The sequence below is a fragment of the Epinephelus lanceolatus genome, chromosome 20 (genome assembly GCF_041903045.1).
Source record: "Epinephelus lanceolatus isolate andai-2023 chromosome 20, ASM4190304v1, whole genome shotgun sequence".
Taxonomy (NCBI): Eukaryota; Metazoa; Chordata; class Actinopteri; order Perciformes; family Serranidae; genus Epinephelus; species Epinephelus lanceolatus.
The window spans coordinates 12,906,479-12,919,099 of NC_135753.1; the positions used below are offsets into that span (position 1 = coordinate 12,906,479).

A 12,621-nucleotide genomic window follows, 5' to 3' on the forward strand; every position below is an offset into this window, starting at 1 on the left:
CTTCTTTTTACACTTTGCTGAAATCACACACACACACACACACACACACACACTCACAAGGAACACTAGCCCTACCGTCGTGGCTGGTAACAAATCAAGTCACTTTATGGCTTATAAATCAAAGCTCTTTAAGATAGCATGAAGGAAGTAGAAACTTATTTTGGTTTGATCTCCATACCTACCACCGTTTATGACCAGATAAAGAAAAGCTTTGACGTAGGAGCTCCAATCTAAGGTTACACGGCTACATGACTGTAAATCACACCAGCTGCCAAGGCTGGAAAATATTGACTTTGATCCTGATCCTATGTTTGCATGGCCGAATTAAGGTCAATTTAAGGTTAATGACAAGTAATAAAATGCAGTCTGGCATGCAATGTTTGTCTAGGTTTTTCTTTTTTTGTGTTGTTTTTTGGCAATTTGAAATAATCACTGTGACTGCATAAAATTAAATTCAATCACATGGATCAAGTAAAGGAAATGTAATCCGCTTCATTCACACACAAACACAAAGAAGTCAACATTTCAGATGCAGGCGAATTCACGGAAAGCACCCGCCATGTAACCGAATACACACTTATTCACAAAAAAAGCTCCATTTGGAACCTCCCTCCGAGATCTCTATTCCCAGCAGCGAATCTCATGGGTAGCCTATCCCAAACAATACACAGCCACTTCACCTTCACACCTGTTCCTGTACTCTTTCAGCAGTTCCTCAACTTCTTGTCTCTGGTGAAATGAAGCTGCTATCTATTCTTGCGCTGGCTCTTCTTTGGGTGGCTGTTCAGGCAGCAGGTTAGTCATTGTTTGCAGAACAACTGAGATTACAATCACTGAAGAATGTTCACAGATAAAATGTTTGCATATCCATATGTATGGTTCTGCAAATTAAAATACAAATTCTTATCCTGATTTACTGCATGTACTTGCTGTCTTTATGTCGGAGTGAATGCCTTGCCAAACTGCATGCTAAATTTGAGCAGTGTTTGTTGTCTTGCGTACGCAGAGGGTAAAAAACTTTAAAAGCACAAGTTTAAAATGACCATGATGATGATATCTCCAGGAAGGTTAATAGGGCTGTTGATCACTATAAATTAACAAAAACTCCACAGTTGCAGGAGTTTGAAGATAATTTCTCAGTTGTTTAAGCAAAATTGCATGATTGGCTCGATGGCCATTTGCTTGCGATATAAAATAGGTGACTGACAGCTCTCTGCATCATCAGATGTGTTTAAAGCTGTACTAATCAAAATGTTCACATAGGTAAAAATGACTTTGTGTTGTTAAAGGGATTGCTCATGGTGAGAAAGACATACTTATCACCAGACTCTGCAGTTCCCCTCAGTGCTACAGAGTGTTTTTAGCATCTTTCAGCTTATTGTTTTGGTTTTCTGGTCTGCAACTTGATTTCTAATCAGAATTACAACATAGCGCATTAGCTAATGTTAGCTTTGATAGCAAAACAAACTGGAACAAACCGTTTAAGTGTCATCCTCCTTTGTACAATTGGCATAGTAATTAACCACAAAGCTGACCATCCCACCTTCAGCAATCCTGTCAGATCATCCATCGCCAGAGTGAGAGCGTATGGGTCGGCTAGTCTGGTCCCATCGGTATGTGTTTACAGTTTCAAGTGACACTCACAGTCTAACCCTAACCCTCTCACAGAACTATGTTTTATTTATAAACCAGAGCAAGTTTTAGATTGGGGGTTCGAATTGTACATCATAAGTCACTCGACATTAAAGAATTGCATGTTTTAAAATGACTTATTTATATTTTATGACTTTTATGAACTTTTGTGATTTCCCTTTAATTGTTTTTATTGTTCTATGTACTTTTATTGAGTTGTCATTCAGCACTTTTGCATGCATTTATTTATTTATTTATTTATATATTTTAAAATCACTTATTAATCTTTCTTCTTTTATGTCGGTTTTCTTAATCCAACCCTAGCACTTATTTTCATTTATTTAATTCAGATTTTATCTTGCTCCTTTTTATTTACAGCTACCCTAAGATGTAAATTTGGAGACCCTGGGAAGCTGGAGGACTTTGTTTAAGGCCTACTTCCCACTGCCAAACTGCCCTGGGCCCAATCTACTTTGCATTTTTTTAAATAAAATTTAACAGGGCTTTTAAGGATCTATTTGGTTTTAAACACAAAAATTATTTTAAGTATCTTATGGATATATATAGCCCCTGAGAGCCCGTGCCCCCCAGAGTGCTCTCTTTAGAGCACTGCGCTTTTACCCTAACCTAACCCTCTCACAGACTGAGTGACCTGACATGCTGCGTTTGTAAATTCAGTCAGATGCCCTACACTAAAACGAGAGCCCTGTTGGTCTAAGAAATGAAGCATTATATGTCGATATAAATTAATGAATGGTTAAGTGAATCGCACTCCGCTTGCTGCTCTGCCACTCCAAGAGTGGATAACCGAACAGTACATTCATTCCAGTGTGCTCCGGCACTCAGAATGAGTTTTTCTGAACTCACCACTTGCATCATCGTCCTCCATTGTCTAAAACAATTCTCCACAGACATTAGCTAGCTAGCGCTAGCTAATGTCTGTGGAGAATTGTTTTGACTCCAGCTAAGCCCCGCCCACCCAAAAATGTCATAATGTTTACTAACAGTAAAAATATCTGTTGTTTCTCAAATACTGCTACATTGTGAACAACAAATCAAACAAACAGGAGGAGAGCTAGTTAACATTAATGGTTAGCTGTTAGCAGTTAGCAACTGGTGGCCAGAACTAACTGCTGATATAGGCTGCATGGAGTTGCACTAAGCATTCAAGCTCTTTTCTGTAAAACTCGGTATTGACCAAATGTAAATTACAACGTTTTCATGATGTAATCTTGTAAAATGTAGTTTTAAATAGGCTTTTGAACTTTTTTTTTTTAGTCATGCGAAGGAAAGTTGTTTTTTAAAGGTTTAAATTAAATTTGTGCTCATGCAAAGGTAGTGTAATGAATGACTGAATGACTTCATGACAGTTATTTTTTATAATAAAGAATTCCATGGCAGAGAAGGGGGGATAAGTAACGACAAAAACAAAATAAACATCAACAAAAAAACCATTGGTATTTGCCAATTTTTTTATTTGTTGTTAATTGTTATTTATTGATATTAAATTGTTATTTAATATCAGTATCGACCCAGTATTTCAGAATCACTGCAGCCCTACACAGTATGTCACACTCATGGTTCATAGTATATTATCATCATCATCATGCTCATCGGCCCAACACAAATTGTATTCACTGAATTTTTACTGGATGTTGTTTGAGGCTTGGATCTTCTTGGGAAAACTGAGCACACAAAATATGACTTTAATAAAAGTTGTTTAAGGTCTCAAGGTCTGTTTAAGGTATTTAATATCACAAAACCCTACAAAAGTTGCATGAGCCAACAACCCTCAAGATGTTATCTGCAGTATTAAAAGTGGGCTGCCAAAAACTTGTTTGATTCGAATATCAGATTACTATACTGCCTGTGTGTGCGTGCTTGTGTTTGTGCAGGGCGTCATGGTTGCTGTACAGCTTTCTCCAAAGTCTATGCTGTGAACCACATCATAAAAAGAGGAGGGGCGGTGCAGTGCCGGCGGCAGGGCATCACCGAAGGGTGCACCATTAATGCTGTGTAATATTACATTTCCTGCTGTGTCTTTTCTCTCTTTGTATCTGTGATATTAAATGAGAGTCCTTGAACCTGTGGCTATGTTTTTCCCCCATGTCCTCCCTCCATGTGCTTCCTTTTCAGGATGGTCAACTTCCTAGTTTAAATGTTTTAAATTTCCCATCATCACCTCCTCCCAATTTTACCAAACTTTCTCACAGTGATCTTTCCCAGATTCCAAAGTGATATGTCTGAGGCTGGCTCACTTCCAACTTTTTGTTGTCTCTGTGTCTCTTCCAAGTGTACTGCAGTGGAAACGTCGCCACATGTGTGTGGACTCAACACCTCACAAGATGCGGAAACTTCTTGCAACTTTGTGGTAACATACGCATGGGCACAAACACACAAACACATACACAGCTGATTAACAATTAAAAAATGTATAGCAACAAATACTTTCTGCAGCTCTTAAACTGTCTCAGCTTTCCATTTCAGAAGTACCAACCCACAACCTTCCCACTGTTAAAAATACTCACAGTCAATTTGACACAGTGGCCAAACAGCTTCATGGCGTCAAAAGGCCTCTATTTGGAGTGGCTGGGTACCCATCCCGCCGGTGGTTACTGCTCACTGTTATGAATGTTAGCTTTGTGATTACGTTAGCTGCTGAGCAAAAGGCTATCGCCATGCAAAGGATCTCTTACCCGGTGTGTGTGTGCAGTTCTACTGGCTTAGCTGCTAAGAGGCTGTTGCTGCACAGTGGCTTGTTCTTCTTGGGGGTCATGTACAGTACAGGCCAAAAGTTTGGACACACCTTCTCATTCAATGCGTTTTCTTTATTTTCATGACTATTTACATTGTAGATTCTCACTGAAGGCATCAAAACTATGAATGAACACATGTGGAGTTATGTACTTAACAAAAAAAGGTGAAATAACTGAAAACATGTTTTATATTCTAGTTTCTTCAAAATAGCCACCCTTTGCTCTGATTACTGCTTTGCACACTCTTGGCATTCTCTCCATGAGCTTCAAGAGGTAGTCACCTGAAATGGTTTCCACTTCACAGGTGTGCCTTATCAGGGTTAATTAGTGGAATTTCTTGCTTTATCAATGGGGTTGGGACCATCAGTTGTGTTGTGCAGAAGTCAGGTTAATACACAGCCGACAGCCCTATTGGACAACTGTTAAAATTCATATTATGGCAAGAACCAATCAGCTAACTAAAGAAAAACGAGTGGCCATCATTACTTTAAGAAATGAAGGTCAGTCAGTCCGGAAAATTGCAAAAACTTTAAATGTGTCCCCAAGTGGAGTCGCAAAAACCATCAAGCGCTACAACGAAACTGGCACACATGAGGACCGACCCAGGAAAGGAAGACCAAGAGTCACCTCTGCTTCTGAGGATAAGTTCATCCAAGTCACCAGCCTCAGAAATGGCAAGTTAACAGCAGCTCAGATCAGAGACCAGATGAATGCCACACAGAGTTCTAGCAGCAGACCCATCTCTAGAACAACTGTTAAGAGGAGACTGCGCCAATCAGGCCTTCATGGTCAAATAGCTGCTAGGAAACCACTGCTAAGGAGAGGCAACAAGCAGAAGAGATTTGTTTGGGCCAAGAAACACAAGGAATGGACATTAGACCAGTGGAAATCTGTGCTTTGGTCTGATGAGTCCAAATTTGAGATCTTTGGTTCCAACCGCCGTGTCTTTGTGAGACGCAGAAAAGGTGAACGGATGGATTCCACATGCCTGGTTCCCACTGTGAAGCATGGAGGAGGAGGTGTGATGGTGTGGGGGTGTTTTGCTGGTGACACTGTTGGGGATTTATTCAAAATTGAAGGCACACTGAACCAGCATGGCTACCACAGCATCCTGCAGCGACATGCCATCCCATCCGGTTTGCGTTTAGTTGGACGATCATTTATTTTTCAACAGGACAATGACCCCAAACACACCTCCAGGCTGTGTAAGGGCTATTTGACCAAGAAGGAGAGTGATGGAGTGCTGCGGCAGATGACCTGGCCTCCACAGTCACCGGACCTGAACCCAGTCGAGATGGTTTGGGGTGAGCTGGACCGCAGAGTGAAGGCAAAGGGGCCAACAAGTGCTAAACACCTCTGGGAACTCCTTCAAGACTGTTGGAAAACCATTTCAGGTGACTACCTCTTGAAGCTCATGGAGAGAATGCCAAGAGTGTGCAAAGCAGGAATCAGAGCAAAGGGTGGCTATTTTGAAGAAACTAGAATATAAAACATGTTTTCAGTTATTTCACCTTTTTTTGTTAAGTACATAACTCCACATGTGTTCATTCATAGTTTTGATGCCTTCAGTGAGAATCTACAATGTAAATAGTCATGAAAATAAAGAAAACGCATTGAATGAGAAGGTGTGTCCAAACTTTTGGCCTGTACTGTATGTTACTGTGCCTCTGGCTTAGCTCCTATCGAGAGACAATGGCTTAGCAATGGCCTGATCTTCAAATCAGCTCCCTCTGCGGACATACATCCAGCATCTCAGAGCAGATAACACTGCTCATTTTTTCCCCCAGATTTTGTCACCTTGTTTTATATACCTATAATTATGTATATAGCCATATATACCCATAGCAATTTTTTAAATCATTTAAATTTGGCTGGGTGGTTAATAATACATTTTTCTACAGAAGGTTTCCTAACTACAGAAAGCTTGTTAAGTAAAAACTCAAAACAGTTTATGAATTTATGAAACATAGCCACAGTCTTGAGGTGTGGTTACCTGTGCAGATGTAATACCGCACAAGCAAATGCCAAGATATTCCAAATGGAAACAAGCTCACCAAAACAAAGCATATCTTAATGGTCTATTGTTTCTACTTTTAAACTGACACACACCTTTATCCCTTAAGCAACACAAAAAATTACAAAACCATGAATTTCACAATATGCTGCCAAAACGTGCCAAGTAATGCAGGCCTACTGGTTTTGTGTTCCTATCCAGCAGCAATGGAAAAACCCATAAGGGAAAGAGCAACAGACGCCTACGCAGGAGGAAGACCAAAATCTGAACATCCCGACCACAACTGCAGACAACCAGTCTGTCGCTTTTGTCTTCTGTTACTACAAACTGAAGAGTCATTCCCTTTCTGAAACTGTGTCTCAGTGTCTGTCAAGAAACATGCTACAAAAGATATCTGCTACTAATGCAAGAAAGACAGAGTTGCTCGTAAGCTGACCACCACAGACACAAAGAATATAGAAGCAGATTGAGAGAGAGCCAACTCTTTGTCTCTCGCAAACTCAGATCAAACTCTGATCAAACGGGCTGTATTACCTATTTCTTACATAAATGTCTTTATAAACATATTTTAGTGCAGTGTTTGGCCGTAAATCAAGACTTTGTGAACAGGAAGTGAGCACCATTGTATTGTAAAAATGGAGGATGAAAATACTGAGATCAAACGGTAAAACTTAGCAGTGCTGATCAACTACAAACCAAGACTCTGTTACTGCATTGCCTATTTCTTGCCTAAAATGTTTCCAAAAACCTATTTTAGCTAACAGTTTAACTGTTAGCTAAAATAGGTTTTGGAATAGGTTTTGGAAACTAGGCTAAAATAGGTTTTGGAATAGGTTTTGGAAACACCCACCAGCAAGAGTGCTTATTGACAGAGCATTCTGGTTGTTTTAGGTTTCCATTTTTAGGTTTTAGTTACCTCTGAGCAAAAGTGAATGTCATGGCCCTTTTTTTTTCTTCTTCTTCTTTTTTTTTTACTGGTCATGTAGCAACAATTTCAAAATTATTTGCATCTACTATGCCACCAGGGCCCTATGTTCCCATTGTACTAAGTTCCCAAGGTCCTTTGTTCCCAAGGCCCTATGTTCCCAGGCTCCATGTTCCAAGGGTCCTAAGTTCCCAAGGTTCTATGTTTCAAGGGTCCTAAGTTTCTGAGGTCCTATGTTCCAAGGGTCCTAAGTTCCCAAGGTTCTTTGTCCCCAGAGTCTTTGTTACCAAGTTACAAACATTAACCCTCTGACTGCGTTTGGGTCAATTATGATCCGTTTTTAGTTGAAATATTTTGTAAATAAAATAACCTGACCATTAATCTCTTTCCTAATCTTAACCTGTTTGGAAATAGCAAAAATCAGCTTCTATGGATTTCCTAACCCAAAAATATAATCATTATTTTTTATCTTTTACTTTTCTTCCTCTCTTTTAATTAGTTAATTAGTTGGTTGACTAATTGTTATACTTTGAAATTTAGGGCTTAAGTATGTTTGGGAGTTGTTTTCAAATAGTACCTTGGGAACATGGGAGCCTGAAAAAATAGGACCAAGGGAAAATCAGACCTTGAAAACATTGGGACTTAGGACCCTGGGAGCATGGGACCCTGGGAACATAGCATCCTGGGAACAACGTAGGCCCCTGGGAACATAAAACCTTGGGAACATAGGACATTGGGACCCTGGCAACATAGCACCCTGAGAGCATAGGACTTTGGGAACATAGGACCTTGGGAACATAAAACCTTGGGAACATAGGACACTGGGAATATAGGACTCCAAGAACATAGGACCCTTGGAGCAAAGGACCCTGGGAACATAGCACCCTGGCAGCATAGGTCCCTACCAACATAGGACCCTGGGAACATAGGACCCTGAGAGCATTGGTCCCTAGCAACATAGGGCCCTGGAAACATAGGACCTTAGGAACATAAGACCTAGGGAACATAGCACCCTGAAAGCATAGGACATTGGGAACATAGGACCCTGGGAGCATAGGACCTTGGGAACATAGGACCCTAGCAGCATAGCACCCTGGGAACATGGGACCCTGGGAGCATAGGACCTTGGTAACATAGGACCCTGAGAACATAAGATCCTAGGAACACAGAACCTTTGAACCATAGGACCGTGGGAGGAATGTGCCAACACAGCTGACTCCCTCAATTATAATCACGTCTAACTCTGTCCCCACTGTTTATTTTAACTCCTCTGTTTATGAGCTGAAAGAATGCAGTAATTTATTCTGCTGTCGTCATCGAGGTGAACATTGGCACTGTAACAATCAAAGTCACTTCAATCATTCAGTCATTAACTGCAATCAATCCATTGTGTCTGGATTTAAGTATATACTGTAAGGACACCTGACGTACAAACCAACAACAGCATTGTCATAAGACATTAATTTAAACATAATAATTAAAATTGATTTTAATAATTACATGTATTGGGAACTTTTGTAGGAGAACAATTAATGTCTTTGACGTGAAGATGACAATCAAAGGCATCCTGTTTTTGACCAGTAATTACAGTCTAGAGCAAGAATTGAATGGGATAGTTTCCATATTGTTTATATGTTCTGCAATCATGCATGCACATGACAAAGGCCTGGTGATGCTGAAATACACTCTGCTAACAGCAGAGAGCGGCAAGTTAAAGGTGGTAATGTGCAGCAAAATGCAGCAAAATGTGTCAACAAAATAAGAAAATTACAAGTTGATGTAGATGAAATAGGCTGTGCAAATGCTTTAAAGACAGGAAACATTTGATTTGTTTGTTTAGCCTTAAATGAATAGCTCAACATTAATTCAACATTTTGGAAAACAAGGTTATAGGTTACCAAATAGTAAAAAGACTATTTGTAGACTATTTCTTGCTACTAGCTAAGATTAGGCTTATCTACAACATAAGTCCTGTAAAATGAAAACGTGTCATTTTTACACATCAGTTTGAGAACATATTAAACAAATGTGTGTTTATTTGTGAGTTTTAGAGGTTCAGTTACCCTTGGACAGAGGGTGCTTATGTTAAGCTAAGCTAGCAGGCTGCTAGCTAGATAAGATATACCTTTGAGTTATGTTTCAAATCTGTGTTTTATTCTTGTTTAATTGCAGCATATAAATGTAAGAACAGTTTTTCTGTAAAGTATTTGTAGGCCTTTTTCTTATAAGTAAAATGTTATCTTTTCAATATTGTCTCCTTGAATGTTATGTATTGTTTATCTCGTTTCTTAAATGTTGCTAGTTTAGGGGATTTCAACTTGGTTTTACTAACTACGCACTTCCAGTAGAGCAACCATGCACACGAAAACACGGAAAAACAATTCTTAGATAGTTCAGCCAAGTAAACAAAAAAAATGCACACAGAAAATGGAGGTTCTTTCCAGGCTCATAACATTGACACTTATGAAGTTATGAATGAGTATTTAAAGCTTAAGGAAAGTATGGTGTTCACTATAGCAGATGCATTCACTTAATTTCCTCAAATAAAATTTCGAAGCTTGGAAACTTATTTTCCATACAACAAGACATTTAAAAACAGTCAAATGGAAACTGTCCTCTGCTGAACAGAAAAAAACAAAAGCTCTGGCATATTTTATTTCCGCTTTCTTTGTTCCTTTGGTATGAATAAGTAGCCTAAACCTGTTGGGTTGGAAAAAAGAGCCACACCATGATGTCACTTAATTGCTCTGTATTAATCTCTGCTGTGCTTTGTCAGCTATGCTAGTGCCCAAGTTTCCAGGTGGAGCATTAAAGCCACAGGATTACAGTTGGCACAAAATGTTAAGTTTGTAGAAACCTTTAAGAACAACAGCTTTGCAATTTCGCCTGATGATGATAATGATGATGATGATGGTTTAATGATGAAATCCAATGACCTGTAATGAGGGTTCATTGAGGGTCACAAACTGGTGAAGCATGAAACTCTTAGACTGGAATTAAAGTGCCAAAACATATTCTGTGTTTTATACAGAGAAGAACATAACACACAAGTCTCTACTGATTGATGATGCAGTAATGATTTTGTTGATTTTATGGCCATGTTAGAAGCATGAATATATGGAAGACATGTATGTTGGTTGATCCATACACCACTTTGACCCAGACTGAATTTGCTTAACAATTTTCGAATGGATCCCCATGACATTTGATAGAGATATTTGTGGTGTCCAGAGGATGAATCCTAATGACTTCGATTATCCAGGGACTTTTCCTCTTGCACCACCATGGGCGTGACAATTTCAGCTTTTGGTGAAATGTCTAGGCAATTACTGGATGCAAGGCATAGGTTTCATTTCTCCATGGGGGACACATATATGAAACAAGGGTTTGGGGGTTCATCTGCCAGAGAAATAAAAGTTCTCTGTTTCTTTCATGTTTTATTTGGGCAGACATGTTTTAAATATTGAGGGGGGCATGTGCCTTACGTCTAACCTGGAAATCCAGATGACCCGCCCCTAGCAAATTCGAATTTGCTCTGCATGGGGATCTGGCCTCGACAAGCAGAGCCTGCTGAATCACCAATCGGGCCAATCAGATCAGTCTATCTGACAGAGGTGGGCTCTGGGCGGGCGTAACATGATGAAGACAGCGCTGCGTCGTAGGAGTCGAAAAGTAAACAGCCGAGATGGCAGCTGCCGAAGGACTGCGTCCATTCAATTTAGCTTTGGAAGAAACGCTAAGCCAACTACACTTTTCTTTTTCCTTGAGAGAGGAACAGAAGACTGCCCTAGAAGCCTTTGCTTCCGGGAAGGATGTTTTTGCCGGTTTGCCGACAGGATACAGCAAAAGCATAGTATATCAGTTAGCCCCACTGGTCGGCAAACCAATGGGGCTTACTGCAATGAATACGTCACCTTGTTTTTTGCTCTGATTGGCCATCGTGCTATCCAATTGCGTGCGGCGGCATTTGAAATGCCTCAGTTAGTGCCGCCTCTTGGGTAGGAAGGGTGTATCGGTGAGGGCCAGACTGAAAATCTTTCTAGATTTGAGTCTGGATTTCCAGGCTAGCTTACGTCCCCTCCCCCAAGTTCTAGACAAATGATTGGATTGTCTGCTAATTAATTTGGTGATCCCCTTACTTTTTATAGAATAAAATATCTTTGATGTTAGATTCAGCCTGCAATTTTCATGATGATAATATGATAAATAAACCAAAAAATATATAATTGAGCTAAAACAGCAATAAATATGGTTAAATAGCAATAAAGTTGAAAAGCAGTGAGTGAAATGTCTCCAAAACTACTGAATCATTGTCTTTGAAATTTGGTACACCCATTCATGTCCACCAGCCCTCAGGATAAATTATAATAATTTTGGTGACCTCCTAACTTTTCATCTAGCGTTATCATCGGGTCAGAGTTTGTCCAATGCTCTGGTTTAGGACCTAATATCTGCAAAACTAATGACATTCCCATCTGCCTCAGCTGTACTTTGTGTTTAGCCAATGTTAGCATTCTGAAACTCTAAACTACAATGGTTACTATGGTAAAGTATAGCTCTCCATTAGCATGTTAGCATTGTTTATGTGAGCATGTTAGAATGACATTAGATTATAAGCACTGATGTGCCTAAACAGAGCCTCACAGAGCTGCTAGCTTGGCTGCAGATTCTTGTATTTTTGGTGAACTGACCTATTAAAAAAACAGTAGCTAGCAAAAAGTACCTTCAAAAGGTACTGTCCCTTGGCAGATAAATAAAATACCACAGTTTTATTGGAAAGGGCTCTTTAAAGGCCAGTGGTTACAGACTAAGTTAACAGGTATCACTGGAGTCATTTGGCTAAACAAGTAGATCAAACACAAGATTACAGTATTCAAATTCAATGAGCCAGGAGAGGAAATGAAAGGTACGTAGGAGGCAAACAGGTTTCGGGCAGGACTAATGAATAAATACATTCAGGCACATTTTGCAATATAGACTTCCAGCAATATACAAATGTCTCACAGTGTCTGCAGTGGCGTGCTCTATCAAAATCAGTCTGATGTTGCTACAGCTAATTTCTAGATAAAAATCACCATCTTGATTTCTCATTTTGGGGTTTTGTTAGATTTCAAATGAAAAACCAGTCTTGGCTTTCAGATTATGAAACTCTCATAGCCAAATTTAGATGATAACTACAATTTTGAAACTTATATAGGACGATGACAAGCTAGCAGCAAACACTTGTAAACTGCACTGTGGTCCTACTCAACACCACTCCTTCTGTGTCTCCCTGAAATTATGAATGCAAGGCT

The 12,621-nt window shown here is 39.7% G+C and overlaps 1 long non-coding RNA gene across 1 annotated transcript; it reads left to right on the top strand.

Moving 5' to 3' along the window:
• The first annotated feature begins 383 nt into the window (after positions 1 to 383).
• On the top strand, positions 384 to 9,530 carry LOC144458954 (uncharacterized). Its single transcript, XR_013488286.1, has 3 exons — positions 384 to 795; positions 3,528 to 4,003; positions 6,604 to 9,530. It is a non-coding gene; the product is annotated as an uncharacterized LOC144458954 (long non-coding RNA).
• Positions 9,531 to 12,621: the final 3,091 nt, after the last annotated feature.